General features: G+C 46.7%; 1 long non-coding RNA gene across 1 annotated transcript in view; it reads right to left on the bottom strand.

Moving 5' to 3' along the window:
• LOC120890759 (uncharacterized) overlaps window positions 1–17199 on the bottom strand; it is a 53107-nt gene extending 35908 nt beyond the window's left edge. The window contains exon 1 of the long non-coding RNA XR_013427771.1: window positions 17072–17199. This is a non-coding gene — a long non-coding RNA (uncharacterized LOC120890759). The remainder of the gene's footprint in view (window positions 1–17071) is intronic.
• Between the last annotated feature and the right edge of the window lie 304 nt (window positions 17200–17503).

Raw genomic sequence — 17503 nt, 5'->3', positions numbered from 1 at the left:
TGGGACCTGCAGCTAGTGGGTGGGAGGGCTGGTCAGAGGGGACCCCGTGGGATAGGGCGCTGGGTAGATGGCTTGGAGCTTGGTACCAGGAGATAGGTCCCGGGAGGTGGAGGAAAGAGCCCTTGAATGCAAAGAATGGACAGTGAGGAGAGAGAAGCTTCCAGAATCCTGTCTGGACTGAGGAAGAAGAAGGTCACTACATTTTTCATAAACTTGGACTTGAGTTGGAAAGCCAGGTGATCCAGCCTCCCGTAGGTGAGGAATTCACTGACTATGGACTGGGCCTCCACAAAGTGCCAGGCAGTCTACCTGTCCCACAGGGAACAGGAGACTAGACACAAAATGGAGCGTGCAGTGGCTGGCATTTCAGGTGCAGGCGAAACTGAATGACCACCGCAGGGGAGGAGGCTGGGCCTTCTCTGTGGGGGTTGGTATCCCCAGGAGAGACATCTTCAAGAGGCAGGGGAGAGAGCTAACTGGAAGAGGGTGTGGAGGAACCATGCCTGGGATGTCTGTGTCACATCAGGGAGAGAGCAGGTAGGGGGACACAGAGGCAGGCAGGGGACCAGAGCAGGGCAGCAGAGGCCCTAGAGGCCTGTGTAGGTGTTGGCTCTGACTCTCAAGAGATGGGGAGCAAAGGGAGACTCTGAGCAGAACCACAATAACAGAATACTACACAACCATCAAAATGGCTAAATTTTTAAACAAAGCAGGACTAGCAATAATGAGTATCAGAGAGAATTTGAAGCAATTAAAACTCATGCACTGTTTGTGGAAGTGCTAATTGGCAAAAACAGTTTGGGACACTGTTTTGGCATGATCTATTAAACAAGAGAAGATACACACCCTGTGACTCTGAAATTTCACTCATCTATCCATCCAGAAATGTGTGCATATAGGAAGCAAATGACATGGACAAGGATATTCATAGCAACAGTATTTGTAATAATTCAAAACTAGTAAAAACTTCAATGTCCAGTGAGAATAACATGGATATATAAGTTGCAGTGCATGCGTATAGAAGTGAAAATAATAAATGGCAGTTGTGTGTGATAACATGGATGAATCTCACAACCCGTGTTGAGTAAAAGAAGCAACGGATGAAAAAGTAAATATCACCTATTTTTCTATTTACATGAAGCTTTAAAATGGGCAATAAATTTACGGTGTTAAAAGTCAGTCTGTGGTGACCCCCGGGGAGAGGGCAGAGGCAGGTGGGAGGGGCAGCCTGAAGGAGGCTTCTGTGGAGCTGGTGCCCAGACCCTGTGACAATCAGTGAACACTTTCCTATAGTCGGTGATATCTAAATAAAAGTTGCAACAAAAAGGAATTTATTTTCTTCCTTCCTACCAGTAGTCGTCTCCACTTTCCAGGATTCCTTCTCTTAAAGCCAAGCCTTTGTTACTTAACTCAATGTCCTCCAGTTCTGTCTGTTATCGTTTGGATCTGGATTGTCCTCCAAAGCCTCATGCATTAAAGATTCAGTCCCCAGTACAGCAATGTCTAGGCCTGTGGCTTGGGGAAGTGATCGGGTTATGAGGGCCCTGACCTCGTCAGTGGATTCGTAGATTGATTAACAGATGGGTTTGTAACTGAATGGACTCTTGGGACATGGTCTAAACTATAAACGCAGGGTGGTGGCTAGTTGGAAAAAGTAGATCACTGGGGGTGTCCCCGGCATATCTTGTCTCTCCCACCTCTGTCTGCTTCCAAGGCTGCCATGAGGTGAGGAGGTCTGTCCACCATGTGCTCCCCACCATGATAGTCTGCCTCACCACACAGGCGCAGATCAGTGAAGCCAAAGTGGCCGTGGACTGACATCTGGCAAACCTTGAGCCAAAACAAATCCTTCTTCCTTCCTCTAAGTTGATTTCCTGGGTACTTTGTCACAGCCATCGAAAGATAACTAACAGACCATCCCTTTTGCTATCATGATAACCTACCCTGAAAGACAAACTCTGCATGTTCTCTCATGCCTGGATGCTGGAAAAAGTCTATCTGAATGTAGGACAGTGATTTCTAGAGTCTGGGAAGAATGGGGAGAGGCGGGGGAACAGAGATTAGATAACAGATTCCAAAAGTAATAAGTTCTGGCGTTCTTCAGAACTGTGGGATGACTGGAGGTCATAATAACCTGTGGTGTACTTTGTGAATAACTTGGAAAGAGACGCTCAAGGATTCCAAACACAAAATGATGACAAGGATGAAATGTTAATTACCCTGATTTAATCATATTGTATACATGAATGGAAATATCACACTGTACCTCATAAACATGTATAATTATTGTAGGCTAATAAAATTTTCAAACATTTAAGGAAATGGGAATGCTAACGACTCTGATTTGATCATTACAATTGTATATATGTATTATCACCGTGTGCCCCATAACTTACGTATAATTAAAATAATAATAGAAAACCCAAATTATACCATAGCCAACCCCCTTTTCCACACTCCATTCATTTTTCATTCCAGACTCTCCTCTGCTCCCTCTCTGGGCCAACCGTGGGGTAGGCAGTTGAGAATCAAAGGTGAGTACGATGGTCCTTACCCTCAAGGACTTTGATCTAAAGGGACAGCAAGGAAACAATGACAAGATGCCTCCATGCAAGAGCCAAGATGTGAGCATGTTGGGGTCCCGATTACCACTGAAAGAACTGATGGGGTGCAAAAAGCAGAGCCCAGGATGTCTTCAGCAGACTTGGGGCCACACCCTAGCTCTACCACACCCCAGCTGTGACCTTGGGTAATTCCCCCGAAACTCCTTATCCTCACATCTTTCATCAGAGAAATGGGTCTTTCAAGGACGAAAGAAGATAACAGGTAAATGCCCCACCCATAGTAGATGTGCAGGAAGACTCAACTCCTTTCACTTCCTTCCTTAGCAAAGGATTCCCTGAGAGAAGGTCCCCAAGTGAGGTTCACTTCCAGGGACCACCCTTCAACTCCCTCTTCTCTTATCTCCCCCATGACCCTAGCACAAGGCCAGCACCAGATCTTCATTCAAAATTTGTTGATTGCGTGACACCCTCCCTTTTCAAGAGATGTGATCTGCCTCAGAGCAGAAATCCTGAGCAGGCTGGTGTTGGTCAGAGCTATGAGGGAATGAGGCATGCCCTACGTTTGGCTTTGGACTTATCTCTGTGACTTTGGATAAGTCCCTTGGTCTCCAAATCTCAGTATCCTCCTACATACAATGGGACTTTAAATTCTCCCTCACATGGGCATGGTTAGGATTATGCATGTACAAGCCCTTCAAGGAAACGCAACATGCTGTATGGATGCCAATAAGTATAACAATAGTAAAAAGAACATACTGCGGATGTCTGTGTGTCAGAGCACCTGATAGGCATTATCTCATTAAGTCCTTTCACAACTAGGAAGTAGTTACAATTATCAGCTCCATTTTTATATGTGATGGAACTGAAGCTTTGAGAAGGGTAAGTGGTGTGCCCAGGGTCACTCAGCCAGGAAGGGCTGGACCCAAATGCTGGAGTCTACTCCAGAGGGAACCAACGTCAGAACCATCTTGTGCTGCCTCCCACCATGGCTCAAGCAGAACTCAGCCTGAGGGTTTCTAGGCCTTCTCCAGGTAGGTGCTGGATAATCCCTTGGGGAGCAAAAGGGAGCTTTCAAATGAGGAACAGGACTTTGAGGTCATTACCATAGATGCCAGGAACCCATTGGACGGTGCTTATTTGTACCTTTGTCTGATTCCACACTGGATGCTCTCAGGGCAGATGCATATTAACCTCATGTGGCAGATAGTCTCCACACCGGGACAGCTGTTCAACCACGGCCCTTGGCAGGCCAGGAAGCCCAAGCCCCTGAACACCATCCAGGGCTCTTTCAGTGTTACATTGACTCAGAAATGAGAACCCAGGGGCCAAGAAAGGTTTCTTTACTAGGTTTCACTGGTGTGGTTCCTGTTTGGATTGCAATCTCCTGGGATCTACTGCACTGGCTTAGTCCCATTCAGTTGGGTTTCACTGTCTCAAGCTCCCCTGGCTGGTTTCCTCCAGGCCTGGGCACACTCCATGCAGCACTCCCAGTTGTCATTGTCAGAAACTCGCTTAAACTGGTTAAGCTGAAAAGAGAACGAATTGGATTGACTCACCTTTATTAGAAAGTCTGCATCACGATCTGTAAGGACCAAAAGATGTGGCCAACTCTCAAGTGCATGCGCCTGCTTCCACTCTTGCTCTCTTGGTAATCTTAATCATTTCTGCTCTAGGTATGGTCCAATCCCTAAGCAACTGTCCTCCATGACTTGAGCCGGGAGGGGAGGGGGGGGGAGGGATGACCTAGGCTTACTCTTGCTGAGTCCCACCTTGGTAACACAAGACTTTCTCTCTCCTGGTGTCCATATACCACACTCCAAGGAAAGATGCAAAATATAGACTGGCCTGTCCCCAAGCCTATTGCTCTATCTAAGAGAGGGTATTACAAAGGACCCCTGGAAAGGGGATGGAATACTCTAATGACAAGTCTTTCGGGAATGGGAGAAGAGCAGTTTTCCTGCAGAAAGAGGAGGAGTCTTTCCCAGATGAAGGAAGGAAGGAAGGAAGGAAGGAAGGAAGGAAGGAAGGAAGGAAGGAAGGAAGGAAGGGAGGGAGGGAGGGAGGGAGGGAGGGAGGGATGTCAGGCAGACCCCTACAGAGGTAGCTTTCATTTCCAGAGACTGGTTTTGCAGGAACTGGCCTGTCCTGCCAGGGGTTGGATCATTTTCTCGGAGCGCTTCCCTACCCTTACCCCTAGGGGGAGCAGTGGACCAGGCAGGGGCTTCACGATTGTCTTACTGACCTCAGAACAACTCCCCAAATGTTGTTGAGTATAGGGCTGAATCCCACAAAGTAGCAGAATGACCATGGACAAGCCCCTGCCTCTCATTGGGCCTCAGTTACTTCCCCTGTGAAATGAGGCTGAGGGCCACCCAGCAGAAGGAAGGCAGTGAAGGTAGAACAGGACCTGGGCTTCAACCTTGAGCTGGCCCAGGGGCAGCTCCCACCACTGTTTGCTCTAACTACTGGGGTGCCGGGCAGTATTCTAGCACTGATAGATCAGCAAATCCAAGAGCTCAGCCCAATGGCACTTACATGCAAGAGCCAGGAGACATAACATAAGGCAAACATAATGCATAGTTAGTAACCAATGTAAATTAGATTATAAGTATGATGCAAAAAAAGAAATAAGGCAGGAATGGGAGGTGATACTATGAGGGAATGGACTAGAGTCTTGAGCAGGAGGTTCAAGGTAGGGATTTTCACCCAGGGCCATGAACAGAATTCTGGAGACCAGTGAGCATCTAAAGTGGTATGGATATGTGTGTGTGCATGAAGATGGGCTCTTTAAACCTCAGCCTTGGAAGGGCACTTGGAGAATGTTCCATCCATCCTTACCCTCCCAGTTGCTGCAGAAGTCTGAGGTCAGGGAGGGAGAGCAAACTAGCTGCTGAGCTGGGCCAGGAACTCACATTGCCCAGTTCTTGGCCCAAGACTCAGTAGCTGGCTGTCTCATAAGCAGGAAGCCAGGCCATCCCATAGCACCATCCTGGAGCCACTTTGTCATCACCCATCCCTCTGTCTCCAGCTCTGCGCCGGGAGTGTCTCTGGCCTGGATTGTTGGCCACAGGCCATGTCAAGAACAAGGGCAGGACTATAGGGCAGGCACAGCCCTGTTAGCAAGAGGATTCTTCCACTTGCCCACCCAAATCAAAGATTGTCTTTGGACATGTCAGGGGCTCTTACCACAATTTCAAAATCACAGGGGACCAATCCAGCAAACTAGCATTTGGGCTGTGCCTTTGCTGGCAGAGTAGACACAGATCCGATGCATATCCCTCCAGACAACCCATCCTGGGACAGTTCCTTAACCCAAAGCATACCCTAGCAAAGGCCTCTGTTTTCTGGGTCCTGCAAAGTGCCTTGCTTCTCCTCAACACCCAGGGCTTTTGAAGAAGCAAAGGTAAGAGGCTTCCCTTCGCTTCCAATCCAAGAGATTTCAAAGCAGGAGGCAGAAAGGTTCATTTGCATTCATTTCCATTTAATTAAGCAAACAGCTAGTGATTATCTCCCATGGGTCAGGGCCTGCCTTTTGCCAAGCATCACACTGATAAATAAGATGCTGTCCCTCCGTGCAGGTAGGTTGCAAAAATAGCTATAAATTCTTCTCATCCCTGTTCAACTGCATCTTTCCATTGAATTCCATCTGCTTCTCAGTCCATCAACTCTGGATTGCCCATGACTTCGTGACGAAAAAATATCAATACATACAGTTTGAAAGCACGGGGCTGGAAACATAGTTGCACATCGAGACCTGCCCTCTTGCTGCTCTTGGGAAGCCATCACTGCCACCTGAAGAACCCCAGGCTTGCTTGTTGGATGATGAGAATAGAGCTACCTAATTACCCCCTGTCAACAGCCAGCAGGACCATTGGTGACTGAAGGAGCCCAGGTAAATAACTAGCAGAGGGACCAATCAGATGAGCCAAGATCTAAAGGCTGACTCATGGAATTGTGAGCTAGATAAAGGGTTGCTGTTTTAAGAGACTTAGTTTTTTTGAGGTTTGTTATGCAGGAAAAGATAACTAGGACTGGGGTTGTGGTTCAGTGGTAGAGCATCTGCCTGGCATGCTTGAAGCCCTGGGTTTGAACCCCAGCATGGGAAAGGGGACAGGGGACAAAACAAAACAAAAACACTAAAGCATTGCTCATAAAGACCTGTCTTCCCCCAGAAGCAGGCCAGTAAGTAACACTAGCCAAAAGTCAGGATCAGATCTCTTAGTGTTTAAACGTTGATAATTTAATCATCTTTAACTGGCATTTCCTAGGCATCTCTGCAAGCCTAATCCAGCCCATTTCAATCCCTGGTACCAAAGAATGGGATTTTTAGCTTGCAACTCTAGCTAGATGGGAGAAGGGGACTGCTTTAAACAAGAACAACCACAAGGATAATAATGATAATAATAACAACTTTAAAAGGAGTGAAGTTCAAGGGGAATCAAGCCCCCAGGGTGATAGGAGCTGAGGAGGCAGGAGAGCTCCCCACAGCAGGTGATGCGGACTTGACTCCTGAAGAGCGCAGCAGCGTAAGCCAGATGAGACAGCTGCTGCTGCTGCTGAGAGATGGAACAGCCCATCCAAAGAGTGGATGTGGGCAATGCTGGCATTGGGAGGGTGGCAGCCCTGTGACATAAAGAGAAGCATCCGGGTGTGGTGACACACACCTGTAATCCCAGTGCTTAGGAGGCTGAGGCAGGAGGATCTGAGTTCAAAGCCAGCCTCAGCAAAAGTGAGGCACTAAGCACCGCAGTGAGGCCCTGTCTCTAAATAAAATACAAAATAGGGCTGGGGATGTGGCTCAGTGGTCAAGTGCCCCTGGGTTCAATCCCTGGTACCAAAAAGAAAAGAAAAAAACAAGGAGAAGCAGCAGTCAGGGAGGCTGGAGTGAGACTGGAAGGGTGGACAGCAGATTGAACTTCATGGAGGAAGGAGCGGCATGGGATGGAAGCAGTCCAGAGAGCAGCTGTTTTGTGCCTCCGTCTCCTCATCTAGGAGAGGGTTTAGTAAGCACCGGGTCCAACTTGGGGTTGTCCTGAGTTAAATCCTGATCACATTTATTCATGAAGAGGCATTGAAGGGGGTCGGTTGTATGCTTTCTTTATTTAATGTTCATTTTCCCCCTCTCTCCCCTTTGATAAACGCAAAGCATGGTCCTTATAGAAAATTCATAAAATACAGGGAAGTCGGAGGGAGAATGTTTCAAAGTCACCCACCATCCTATCCTTGGGACAGCCGTGGCTGAAGTTTCACATTTTCCCACTCTCCTTAACCTGTGCAAATATGGTTTGTTTGTTGTTTATTCTTATAAATTTGAAATCCTACCAGATATAGAATTTTGCATTTTTTCTCTTAATATCATACCATCAGAATTTTTTCCCCAGGTCTTGAAAATTTTTTCAAAGACATATTTTTTAAAAAACTGTTATGAAAAAATACACACGTGTAGGATGTCTTCTATTTGCTTTATTACACAGAGAATTCATGAGAGCTCTAGTACTAGTGGTTATTACCATTTGTTGCTATGTTCTAGGTATTTCTCTATTTAAACCCATTTCACTCCCAGGAGACATGTCATTAGCTTTATCCCCGTGTAGACAGGTCATTTGCTTTATCCCCACATACTGGGACACTCTCTTCCCCTCTTCTCCCTGCCCCAGGCCTCTTGCCTATGCAGATAGACTATCTCCCAGAGCCCTTTGACCTCTGGCAGTGGGCTGGGTATCACCAGTGGAAGGCATGGCAGAAGGGAGGTGGAATTTTTAACCCCAGGGTTCTCTCCCCTCTGGGGCTGTTGCCTGCTGGCCTTCTCTCCCCACCCAAAGCCACATCCCCCTTCAGAGGCCTTCCTCATATAGGTCTCTCTCCAGCTTCACTAACCACAGCCTCCTTCAGGCCTGCAGATCTGGAGGTGCTAACAGCTCCCTGCAGTCGCTAGTCTTAGGGAGCTGGCCCTAAACCCTCCCTACACTTCACTAAAACGTTATTTTGTCACATTACCCAGATTGACCGTGCCATCTATTTCCTGTTGGACCTGAATGATACAAATGTGCATGAATAAAAATTCACATGCACTGATAATTATTTCAAAAGTCGTAAAATGAATATTATATTTTTTTCCTTTCCAAGCTTCCAGATCCACTGCCTAAAAGCAGCCCTGAAAAGATTTTTTTAAAATAATAATCATAGCTGACAAATATAGTATTTTGTAGATGAGGAAACTGAATCACAGAGAGGTTAAATGAATTGCCTGCCGTCTCATAGCTCCTAAGCAGTAGAAGCTGAGATTTAAACCCAACTAGCCTGGCTATGAAACTTGTGCTTCCCCCACACACACCTTGGGTTGCTGGGGATCAAACCCAGAGCCTGGTGCATGCTAAACAAGCACCCTACCCCTGAGCTACACCCCCAACCCCAGAATCTATGCTCTTACCCTTGTGCATACTGCCTCAGAAAATCCCCTATTAACATTTATATCTATATCTTTACCTAAATTTGTATAAAATCCCTCCCTGCTGAGGCTACTGCCAACTGGCTCCCTCATCCTACCCAAAGCCACAGCCCCTGTCAGAAGGCCTTCTCCACTAGGTCTCTCTCTAGCTTGCTAACCACAGTGTCTCTCAGCTCTGCAGGCCTAGAGGTGCTAACAGCTCCCTGCAGTTGCTAGTCTTATGGAGCTGGCCCTAAACCCTGCCCACACTTTACTAAAAAGTCCTTTTGTCAAATTAGCAGGGGTTTTTTGTTTGTTTTTTATTTTATTTTATTTTTGCTGGTTTCACACAAATTGAAGCATATTACATGTACTGATCGTGATACGCACTCAAGAATTCTTCCTTTACACCTCGTTTTGATTCTCTCTTTTTTTTTTTTAAAGAGAGTGAGAGAGGAGAGAGAGAGAGAGAGAGAGAGAATTTTAATATTTATTTTTTAGTTCTCGGCGGACACAACATCTTTGTTGGTATGTGGTGCTGAGGATCGAACCCGGGCCGCACGCATGCCAGGCAAGCGCGCTACCGCTTGAGCCACATCCCCAGCCCTCGTTTTGATTCTCAGTACCTTGACATGCTTTCCTTACATGCAACTAAGGTTTGCATCATTCTTTTTTCAATCTACTGTTGTTCTGCATTTCAACTGTTTTCATTTTTTTTTGCTATTATAAATAATGCCACAATAATAACACTGTGCTTACATCTGAGCATATAAATGGAGTCATATCTGTGGATCATATTCATAGGGGTTTAATTTCTAGGTTAAAAGGTATGTGAGTTTTTAAAATTTGATTGCTTTGGCTAAATTGTCATTGATGATGAATGTCCCAACACTACATTTAAATTCCTGTTTTCCTGTGCCGTGTTTTATGAAATGTTTATATTCGTTTTTGTGTTTGTAGGTAAGAATAGTGTCTTATCCTAACCTTAATTTCTTCCATTGTGAGAGGAATTAAGCATTATCTTCTCAAATAAAAACAACATTTTGGGACCTCTTACTACTCCATCCTGTGCCATAATTTTCTGAGCCCAGAATAGCAGTGTGATGACTATCTTGTCCATAAATATTTGTTGTATCTCTTAGTATTTCCTGGGAAAGATTTCTAGCAGTGGAATCACTGGGATTGAAGGTATAGTTGGGCTAGATTCTTGCCATATGCTGCAAATAGTCACAGAAAGATTTATAGTCCCCTCCCACCCACCTCCCAGCACTTTTCTTTCTTTTTTTTTAATATTTATTTTTTAGCTGTAGTTGGACACAACACCTTTATTTATTTTTATGTGATGCTGAGGATCGAACCCAGGGCCTCGCACATACTAGGCACGTGCTCTACCACTGAGCCATAACCCCAGCCCCACTTTTCTAATTTTAGATGACAGCCTATGAGTGAGGAAAATGGGAGATCTCAATTTAATTTACATTTCTTTGATTTCTACTAAGCCAGATTAAACATTTTTTTTTCAAAATTCTTGACTATTTAAAAAAATGGCTATTTCTTTGAATTCTGTCTCTGATTTGTATTTCCATTGGGGTCCTCGTGTTTCTCTTATGATGGCCGAGCACAGGATATTTTTAAGCAGGTCATATCCACATATCACTTATTAAATTCCCACTGTGTAGACTTTACTGAGCTAGGTGTTTGGAGAGATATAAACGGTAGGCGATCATTATTCTTACAGATCTTGTGATTTCGCCAAGCAGAGAAGTCCATACACAGAGAAGGCAATTAGAGGGCAAGCCAGACAGTCTGTAATCAAGTGCTAAATGGGCAGCTCCAGGACTACGTGCTGTGAGAGCCCAAGGAGGAGCCGCAGACAGAGCTGACACGGCCAGGGAAAGCTCTGTATAGGAGGAGCCTCAGGCCAGAACTGTGCCATTTAATATGTGACTGTTATACAGTGACACTTCTCTTTCCTTCAGCAAGGAGGACGATACCTCAGAGCTTCCCATAGTACTTTTGGAAGAAATCAGTCTTAAAGAGATGAAGTTGCTGACCGCTGCCCTAGCCCGACCTGGCCAGCACTATTTGGCCATTGTCATTATTACCATGGTAATGACAATGACAACCACTGGCATTCATCCGACTCTGACCACGTGCCAAACATAGTGTGCTAAGTGCTTTATATTCATGATCTCATTTAGGGTCCTGGCAAGCCTGGGAAGTAGATACTATTGTTACTTCTTTTTTTTTTTTTTTTTAAAGAGAGAGTGAGAGAGGATAGAGAGAGAGAGAGAATTTTTAATATTTATTTTTTAGTTCTCGGCAGACACAACATCCCTGTTGGCATGTGGTGCTGAGGATCGAACCCGGGCCGCACGCACGCCAGGCGAGCGCGCTACCGCCTGAGCCACATCCCCAGCCCCTATTGTTACTTCTTTTACTGATGTGGAAACTGAGATTCAATGAGTCACTCAAAGGCGTCAATGAGTGTGTCAGAGCCTGGTCTCTGACCCTTGCTTGTCCAGCTCCAAGGAGCATATTCAGCGTCCAGGCTTGCTGCAACAGCTGTAGCCAGAGCCTTCCCTGCCCACCAACTCATTCATTCCTCCTCCAGCTGGACCCTGGAGAAGCATTCTGGAGCTTCCTTTGGCATGATTGACAAAGAAGCCACACCCACTTTCAAAAGATAAGTTTTCCTGGAAGTTCAGCAAAGGCTGCCTGAGCAGGTGCAGTGTGGGAACTAAGTTCCCACCAGGAGGGGAATGTCAAAGGAGCACACAGTAGGACTGGAGTGGGAATTGCAGCTGGCAGAGAGGATCACAAGGAGCAAGGGCCCCTGAAACCAAGTTAGGTGGGGAGGGTGGGAGACCTTCACGGTGGCTGGTACCGTGTCATAGCTGGAGGATGTAGGACCTCCCTAGCAAGAGGAGACAGGCTTGGCAACAGCCCGAGGGGAAGTCTAATAGGGTTGGAAGGCATGCTCTTCATCACAGCTCTGACCATGCTGTATTGCCCTCCTCTCCAACAGGCTCCCAGAGGCCAGCATGGGAATCAGATTAACCTAGGTGCAAATCCTGCTTCTCCCTTGGGGCCTTACTAACAGCATAAGGCCTGGCACCCCATGGCAATATACATCTGTGAATGAAGGAGGTGATGTCCAAATGGGTGGGACATGTGCACCAAAGCAGTCGGTGTCCCTTTTAGAGCAGGGACATCTCCTTCTCCTTCATGTGTCTCTCAATACCATATAGACAGGAACAAGCCTGTGCACAGTCATCATAATAATAACTGTATTGGAGCAAACACTTAGCCATGACCTCAGGCTGTACACTACCTGCCCTCTTTTTTTTTTAAATAGGTGGGCACAATATCCTTATTTTATCATTATGTGGTGCTGAGGATCAAACCCAGTGCCTCACGCATACTAGGCGAGCACTCTACCACTGAGCCATGGCCCCAGCCTGACCTGCCCTCTTGTTAAATCTAAAAAAACCAAACAAACAAACCTCCCTCAAGCCCATTTTACAGAATCCTGAGCCACTGATTTGTGCAAGGCCACTGAGACTAAACAACAGAATTTCAGAGCAAAGGCAGAAGATTAAAGGCATAAGATTAACCTATGTTCCCATTTTTGCTGTACCACTTAGTTCCTGTGGGATCATTACTTTAATTCTCTAGCCTCCATTTCTCCATTTGTAAAATGGCAATAATAATAATAATAATACCAACTGCTCAGGGTGCTGGAGAGGAGCAAATGATATAAATGTAAATCACCTCACTCAGTGCTTAACTCACAGTAGGTACTCAGGAACTGGAAGCCATCCTTTTTGCCCCCCAAGTCCAGAAAGCTGTCTTTCCAGGGAAGCTGGGCCACATGACCTCATTCTTCTCCTGGTCTCCCTTCTCCTCAGACACGGCCTCCTCCCACCACCTACAAGCCACTCGCAGGGGGACATGTGAATCAGACCCCCTTCCACTCGGCAATCAGCAAACTTCTTCCATATAGAGCAATCTTTTCCATTGCTCCCAGCTGCCAGCAGAGACCGGCGTTAGAGAGCGTCTTGGCTCCCATTGGAAGAAAAACAAACTTTGCAGAAAAATAAACACTTTTTCAAAAAGTCCTGTGGTTTTACATTCAAGACCTAATAGTTTTTCCTTTCTTTTTCTTTCTTTCTTCTCCCTCACCCCCACTATACCACAAATCTTCTGGTAGAGGGAGAGAAAAGGAAAAGCCACCAGGAAGGGACTTCTAGATTGTTCTTCCATACAAAGATGACCAAGATGGCTGCATCCAAGGAGCAGGGTGTCCTGTGCTGCAGGGAGAACCACAGCAGCATCCCTTGGACACTAGAGTCCTCTCTTCACTAGAGTCACCCTTTCTCCTACACCACGACTTCAGAAGTCGAGTCTGAGCCACTCTTCTCTCCTGCAGCTCCAGCACCATTATGACAGAGACATGGACGTGGCATCAGGGAGGCCCACATGAGGGTGCTTGTGTGATAGGCCTGGGACATTTTTTTCTCCAAAATACAGTTGCCTCCCTGCTATGAGGTTGGCTGGCCAGAGGCCATCCTATTCCAGTGACAAGTCTAAAATAGGAAACTGTTTCTTGGAGAAACACAAAACCATCATCTCTGTGAACTTAGAGAAACTCAGCAAGAAGAACCAGCCCTTCTAGCATGGAGGGCAATTTCCTGGCAGCCTCCACCACACGCATCCCTTGATGAGGCAGGGAAGAGAATGCCCGCGTGCCCTGAGCGGTGGCCAGATGCTCTGGGGGCGGGGGAGCATCCCTCCTATGTGCAGAGTCAGCTCACCCCGAGCTTTGGGTCTGTGTGAGCCTGTAGAGGGCAGCCAGGAAGGTTGGTGGGTGTGATGACTCAGAGGTGATAAGGCAACCCACCTTGTTACCTGACACATACCAGGGGCTCTGTTGATCTCTGTTCCCTTAGATGGGACCTCTTACACCCAGATCCATGGCTTCCAAAGGTCTGGAAACATCCTGAGTGATACAGGATATTTTGTGTCCCACTGTCCAAAGGATCAAAGATCCCCAAAGGCAAAAGGTCATTGGCTTTTAATTTAAATTCATCTCCATGGAGGCAAGGACCTATCTTATTTATTCGTCCTGGTATCATCACAGCCTGGGAAAAGTCCTGGCTGTTTTGAACACTCAATGGAATGAATGAATGTTATGAATGAATGAGGGAGGGAGGGAGTGAATTAGCAAATGACAAATGGGCTTATTCCTTCAAGGCTTATTCCTTCAAGGCTTATTCCAGAGCTTGGTAGAGGAGCTACACAAACCATCAATATAATACAAGGCAGAAAAAGCATAAGTCAAAAGAAATGGGAAAAATAAAGAGCTTTGGTCTCCGAGGACGTTAAGTTTCCCTGGCAGAGCTGGGAGGCGGGAGGCCTGGTGGGAGAGAGGGGAAGGGAGGCTCAGTAGATAAAGTTGGGAGAGAGCTGGGAAGTCATTCAGGAAACATGGGGGAAAAAAAAGAATCACACACTTTATAGACACATGAACTTAAAAAAAAAAAAAAAAAACCCTGTGGTTTTGCATCCAGGGCCTAATGGTTTTTCCTTTCTTTTCCCATGCACGCTGTCCAGTTTGGCTAGAGGGGAAGATACATTCAAGGGTGGGAAAGAGGTTTGGAAATAGAGGTTGGGGCCCAGTCCTGGGGGTCTTCATGCCAGTCTCCACTCTCCCTACCCTGAAGCCACAGAGGCAGAGTGTTCTCATGGGGAGGAGGAGTTGAAAGGACAGTGGACCAACCCACCCCGGCTCATGAGTGGCCGCAGGGCTCCAGGTGAGGGATGCTGAGGCGGCCAAGGTCAGGCAGTCTGGATGGAAAGGAGCTCAAGCACCTGGCAGCAACTCCAGTGGGGGATGGGGGGAGCGAAGCTGAGCATCCCAACTCGGCGGCCTCAGGTAGGGCTGTTCTTAATATTCAAATAAAAGCAGACTTTAAACGACTCCAGGAAACTCAGTTATAACAACATGTAAAACTAGCTTTTAAAAACGAGCGCAAGACGGTAAAATATACAGAATAGGCACAAGCCGATGTGCTTTCTCCTGTCTCATCTCTGCTTAGTAATTGCTTCCCAGCTCTTTGGTTTGCTCCCAGCCCTTTGCCCTACTGCCACGAGGCATTTCATCAGAAGACTTTGCCTTGAAGCCAACCTAACGCTCCATCTGCCTGAAGGCTGCCAGCCAGAGGTCCTCATTATCGTAGGTCACAGATCCCAAATGCAAACCTCCCAGGCCACTCTGGGCCTCCTCTGTGACAGGCGCCACTCTGAACAAGGCACTTCACGTCTATTATTCCATTTAATTCCCACAAAACCCACACCATAAGCCTCACGGGGGAAACTGAGGTAGGGACCGGCCTTGCCTAGGAAACAGAGAAACTAAGATTCAAAGCCAATGCTGCAGTGCCCGCCTACAATCCCAGCGGCTCAGCTGGCTGGGGCAGGAGGATTCCAAGTTCAAAGCTGAGTGAGGCCCTAAGCAACTTAGTGAGACCCTATCTCAAAATAAAATATATGTTTTTAAAAGGGGCTAGGGATGGTTAAGCACCTCTGGGTTCAATCTGGTACAAAAGCAAACAAACAAAAAACCTGGAGAGTTGTTTGACGCTGTGCCTTTGTGGGGAACCTGAAAATAACAGCTCCCATGGCCTGTCCTGTTCCCTATACTCCACAGTGACCTGGAGGGACCAGCCCCTGAACCGTTCTCTGTTTCCACAAGTCAATCTGCAAAACCAGCTTGCAAAGGGGAAATCAGCCTCAGTGCACAGACTCACAATAGGAACACAAGTCCGTCTCAAAGAGCAGTGGCAGATACTTGCCTCTGAGGCAAATAAGATCTTTTCGAGTGAGGAGTCATAGACCTTTCAGAGCCACAGAGAGACCTTGAATTTTAGCAGAAGGGAGAGGCAGGGGAATGCAGAAAAACTGACTAGGCGTGGAATGGCGTGGGTTTCCGTGCTGATTTGACCCCTTCCTAGCTGTGTGGCCCCAAAATGAAGTCTACCTTCTAAGCTGCAGTTGATCCCTCAAGTCAGTGTGAATTGTCCCAGCCATCTGTCCATGACTTTGCTCCTTATATTTCTTCTCTCAAGTTTTCCACTAGTTGATCTTCTACTCAGTCCTCAAAGCCCCATGGATATTCCTGCTCCCCCAAAGCCCCAAGGTAGAATGGGTGTCTCTTTGTCTTGGTACATGGAACCCTCATTTCTCACTCACTGGACTTCCATGTTTTGCTGCCTTATATTTTATGTATTTGTTGAATCATTTAAGAAAGTGTTAACTTATTTGGTATAATCTCCTGAGCACCTACTACTTGACAAGGGTTGTGCTAGAGGCTGGGTACACAGTGACGAGAAAGAGATTATTACAGGATGAATCGTGTCCCCAAAAGAAAGACGCTGACATTCTAACTCCAAGTACCTCAAATATGATGTTATTTGGAAATAGAATTGTTGGGGATCTGATTAATTACATGATGATAAGGTCATGAGTCAATGGGTCCCAGTCCAATCTGACTGGAGTCCTTACAAGAAGAGACACGGTGACGTGGATAGCCAGAGCGGAGACTGGGGTTCTGCTGCCACAATCCAGTGAACCCCGGAGGCCACTGGAAGAGGCAAGGAAGGATCCTCTCCCAAAAGCCTCAGAGGAAGCGCGGCCCTGCCAACCTTCATCCCAGACTTCCAGAACCCAGAACTGGGACAGGAAAAGTTTCTGTTGACTAAGTCACTCAGTTTGCGGTACTTTGCTACAGTTTCCTAAGGAAACTAATAGAGAAATGTTCTCCACTGTCAGAGAATAATACACAAATACAGATCATCACAAAATAGAGAAAGAGCAATTTATGGCCAAAGGAAGTATAGAAATGCAGCAATGAGAAGACCTCTTTGTGCAAAGAGAGAGGACAGAATAAGTAACTCAGCCTTGCAGGAAGATCAGGAAAAGCATGACTGAAGCTGGGTTCTGAAGGATGAGTAGGAGTTCCCTGGAAGAAGGTAGCTAGAGACAGAGCACTGTAGGCAGAAGGGACAGCAGCCCCCACCTGTGTGTCCTCTGAGTCTCTCCAGCTTGACAATGCTCCCTGGGGCCCTGAGGACAGGGCTCTTCCCATGACAAATGCTCAGCAGGTATCTCTTGAAAGCAGAAGAGAGGAACAGAGGATGAAGTGTGGCGGCTGCCACCTAGAGACAGGAAAGGCTGAAATCTGCGACTCCTCCAATAAAGAACAGATGGAGGGCAGCAGCAGAGGCCAGAGAAATGAAGTAACCCACGCAGGGCTGGCTTTTAAAAGAAAACAAAAAACAAAACTGTGCTGTTCTCTAGGGCTCCAACTCAGCTGGGAAGGAGAGCAATTTATGGCCAAAGGAAGTAGCTTGACAGTAAACAAAAATACAGTGACCCTGAGTTCCCACTGGACAGAAGATAGATGGTGCCGTCGTAAAAATGAGATTAATTTTAATAAGGGCTTTCACCA

The sequence above is a fragment of the Ictidomys tridecemlineatus genome, chromosome 11, assembly GCF_052094955.1.
Source record: "Ictidomys tridecemlineatus isolate mIctTri1 chromosome 11, mIctTri1.hap1, whole genome shotgun sequence".
Lineage (NCBI taxonomy): Eukaryota > Metazoa > Chordata > Mammalia > Rodentia > Sciuridae > Ictidomys > Ictidomys tridecemlineatus.
The sequence above is the reverse complement of the archived record's forward strand: the minus strand, read 5'-3'. Positions and strand labels throughout refer to the sequence as shown.